This window comes from Amblyomma maculatum, chromosome 1, assembly GCF_055883805.1.
Source record: "Amblyomma maculatum isolate TAMU_Amacu chromosome 1, ASM5588380v1, whole genome shotgun sequence".
NCBI classification, from domain to species: domain Eukaryota; kingdom Metazoa; phylum Arthropoda; class Arachnida; order Ixodida; family Ixodidae; genus Amblyomma; species Amblyomma maculatum.
The window spans coordinates 447,990,643-447,994,910 of NC_139344.1; the positions used below are offsets into that span (position 1 = coordinate 447,990,643).

General features: G+C 47.4%; 1 non-coding gene across 1 annotated transcript; it reads left to right on the forward strand.

Annotated features, from left to right (window-relative positions):
- Nucleotides 1-901: 901 nt before the first annotated feature.
- Nucleotides 902-973, forward strand: TRNAS-ACU (transfer RNA serine (anticodon ACU)). The gene has a single exon. It is a non-coding gene; the product is annotated as a tRNA-Ser (tRNA).
- The last annotated feature ends 3,295 nt before the right edge of the window (nucleotides 974-4,268 follow it).

Consider the following 4,268-nt stretch of genomic DNA (forward strand, 5'->3'; position numbering starts at 1 on the left):
TCACTTGACAGGGGATAAATGTGTTTTTTTTAGAGCGCAGCTCTTTGGCGGCCGTTCCTGGGTTTCGCGGCGGCGTCGGCGTCGGCCTCGTAACCAGTTCCGCCCCCCTTTCAGCCCCCCGTTCGAGCCGGCGCTTTGGCCACCGGAGCCTCGCAGGAGGAGGGGGGGGGGGGGTACACTCAGCGGCGAATGATGGGGGCAGGAGCGCGCGCAGCTACCGGAGCACACGAGGAAAAAAAAAGGGGGTCGCCGGAGGCAGCGCTAGCAGCGACTGACTGACGTCGCTAGCTAGTCAACACAACGTGCTGCGTAGAACACCGTCGCCGCCATGCAGAAAGAGGAGACCCCCCCCCCCTCTTCCCGAGTGGAGGCAAGGGTGCTCTCCAGTTGCGGAAACGCCGACCCGCTCCGCAAGTATGCGGGCGCACCGAGACGACCGGTCCGGAGGGGGATACAATAGCGCTCGCATCCTTCATCCGCAGAAAGCAACCGTACAGCGGCGGATCACTCGTCCTCACTCGCTTCCAGGCTCGCTTCACTCGCTAGCGGCGTCAGCGAGTCGCTGTAACTGTGCTTATGTGCCTTGCTCGAAATCCTTGCCTCTTTTTTTTTTCTCTATTGGTTCACGGGAAAGGAAAGGCGCAGTATTTGTCACATTTGCTCTGTGGGCACCTGAACCGCGCCGTAAGGGAAGGGAGGAAGGTGGGAGTGAAAGCGGAAAGACAGAAATGGGAGCCGTAGTGGAGGGCTACGGAGTAATTTCGACCCCCTGGGGATCTTTAACGTGCCCTGACATCGCACATCACACGGACGCCTCTTCGTTTTGCCTCAATTTATCGAAAAGAAGAAACAGCTGATGAGCTGCGCTCAAATTTCGCATTAGGAAGTAACATAATGCCGCGCCGGGGTGGTGCAGTGGTAAGACGCCCGACTACTGTGCGGGAGTTCCCGGGATCGAATCCCGGCCTCGGCGGCTGCGTTTCGATGGAGGCGAAACGAAGTGGCGTCCGTGTGCTGTGCGATGTCAGCGCACGTTAAAGATCCCCAGGTGGTCGAAATTACTCCGCAGCCCTCCACTACGGCCCCCCTTTCTCTCTATCCACCTTCACTCCCACCTTCATCCCTCCCTTACGGCGCGGTTCAGGTGTCCACAGAGCAAGTGTGATAGATACTGCGCCTTTCCCTTCCTGTGAACCAACCAGGAAGTAACATAATCGTGGCCATTTTTTTTTCTGCCCGACGTCATTTTGTGAGAAACAATGCGATGCACTGGTTTGTTTTCGTCTTACTGCCGTGCGAAGAGTAAGCGCAGTCTTGTACTGGCTGAGCAGTGTTTGGCGCAATCAGTTTCCTGCCTCTTGCATTGAATTAACATAAAAATAATTTTGTCGCCGTTACAGAGATGTTTTCACAGATGTTTCCGGAAACGATACAAGGAAGGAGGTCAGTCTGCTTAGCATGATGTCGGAAACGTTCTGGAAGCAAAATATTAAAGGGGTTTGACATTACAATTTTTTTTAACATTGCGTTTTCATTTCAGGTGCCTAGCATGCCATGAAATGGACGTTATGCCCAGCATGAAGATGCTCTTTCGATTACGTTCAACTGACAAGTGACAGACTGAAAACACCGCTCATTACGTGTGAAATTATCACTATACCTAACTGAGAAGCATTAAAAGAGTATGCAAATATTTCATTTGAGAATAATGTGAGGGTCTTGCAGATGAAATTTCTTGAAGCAAATTTTGTTTCAATATGCCGGCTATTCCGAAGGCACCGCTTCCGCTACTCGCAATTAACGGTTACCGACGAAGAAAACGAATGATAATAATAATAACTGGTCCACATGAATGGAAGGCGCAGTGTCACGCTTGTTCTGTGGACACCTGAACAGCGCCGTAAGGAAAGAGAGGAAGGTGGAGTGAAAGAGGAAAGATATAAAGGAGTGCCGTAGGGGAGGGTTCCGGAGTGCTTTCGACCACCTGGGGATCTTCTAATAATGTATTATCCTCCTGCATCTCGTTGATACCAGCCTCCTCCCTAAAGACGCCAGACGCTTATTTTATTGAGAAAAAATTGCTTATGGCGCAAAAAAAGGAAATAAAAAAAAAAACCTTCTCTTTCAAATTCAGTACTGTAGGCCGATATATTCATAATAAGGCAAACACTGCAAGCCAATCGACAAAATCAGTATTCCACCAGGAGCAGATTTTCCTGTGCGACTTTTAAATGGTGTCTTGCGCTACTGCTTACTATTTCAGGTAGTCAATAAATCAATGATGTTGCAAGCCCGGCATTTGATTCTTTCATTTTGCCTCCGTAAATGTGTTAGAAAATGCTGTTGGTTCCCCGCCGGGGTGGTGCAGTGGTAAGACGCCCGACTACTGTCCGGAATTCCCGGGTTCGAACCCGACCATGGCGGCTGCGTTTCGATGGAGGCGAAACGAAGTGGCGGCCGTGTGCTGTGCGATGTTAGTGCACGTTAAAGACCCCAGGTGGTCGAAATTATTCCGTGCAGTGGTAAGACGCCCGACTACTGTGCCGGAGTTCCCGGGTTCGAACCCGACCTCGGCGGCTGCGTTTCGATGGAGGCGAAACGAAGTGGCGTCCGTGTGCTGTGCGATGTCAGCGCACGTTAAAGATCCCCAGGTGGTCGAAATTACTCCGTAGCCCTCCACTACGGCTCCTCTTTCTCTGTTTCCACTTTCATTCCCACCTTCCTCTCTTCCTTTACGGCGCGGTTCGGGTGTCCACAGAGCAAGTGTGACAGTTACTGCGCCTTTCCCTTCCTGTGAGCCAATTTAACTTTTAATTTATTTAGCCCTCCACTACGGCTCCCCCTTCTCTCTTTCCACTTTCACTTCCCTTACGGCGCAGTTCAGGTGTCCGCACATAGCAAGTGTGACAGATACAGCACCTTTTCCTTCCTGCGAACCAATTATTATTATTATTATTAAATAGAACGTTGATTCGCTATATAATGATGTTGTCCCTTTTGTATAGCACCTTATATGCTGAGCATTACATATATTACTCACTATAAGCATAACCACGTCGCCGGCAGGAGGAAGGAATCTCCAAAAATCTAATAACGTTCTCTTGTGTGGATGGAACCCACGTTATTCGGATAAACCTCCTAATCTCAGCTGTGAACTTATTCGGATAAACCTCCTAATCTCAGCTGTGAACTTATATTTTTCCTGCTTTCTACTAGGCTTGCTTGCAATTAAAAAGATTCATTCATTATATCTAACGACTATTGACTGTCTTCCCATCGCATTACGTCATTTTCTCGTACCAACATCATCTGGTGAATTGTGGGTAGGATTTCTTTAGCGTTTACTTGCTCTCTGTTTGATATTGCTCTTTTTCAGCTTCTTAAGGTTACACCTATTATCTTTCCTTCTTATTGATTGCTACGCTGTCGCTATAGATTTTTTTTTTGTATGGGGTTCAATGTCCCACAGTGACTTATGAGAGAAGTCGTAGTGAAGGGCTTCAGAAATTTCCCTTACAAAAAAGCTTAATGAGTTTCTGATTAAATGGTAATTACATTCCTCATCATGCACATTAACATTTCTATACATTTTCTTGATGCATTTTTGATGAGTTTCACAAGAAAGTTGGCCACCGTGTTTCAGGTTGGTACCTAATGTGTGCATTTCTTGTGTGTTGTTCATGAGTGTTGACCAATGAGCCCTTTTGGATAAAAAGTAAAACCTAAAACGTAGCGAAGCACATCAACTACATTAAAAAAAGCTAAAAAATAAAAAAGAAATTAAAACTAAGCAAAAAAAACTGCACCTCTGGCGCGATTCGAACTTGTTACCTCTTACTCCGTATACGCTAACCACTCGGCCACTCGGGGAGCTGGTCATGTCGGTAACGTATTCGCTTCTTATGTCTCGACTGCATTCATAATATTGGGACATAATGTTTCGAAGCATGTTTCGAAGTGTACAGGCCATTGCGGCTGCTCTAACAATTACAACTTCTTGACCTTTAGAACTTGCATCTAATGTTCTAGATACCTATGCGCACTAATTTGTCCACTGCAGTCATTTTAACATGTCGAGTTTGGCATCGCTGGCAAATTTATCAGCGCTGGCTCTTCGGTGGTTGCTACCTTGGGCGTAATTTTCGCTGAACACGGAGCTGTAGCACGAACCTTTAAGGAAAAAAGTGCGACCTAGCTTCAATACCGGCAAGCGCAGCAGCGCAAACACTATTTTACTGGTAACTAAATCTTATTTGTATCTAAACATT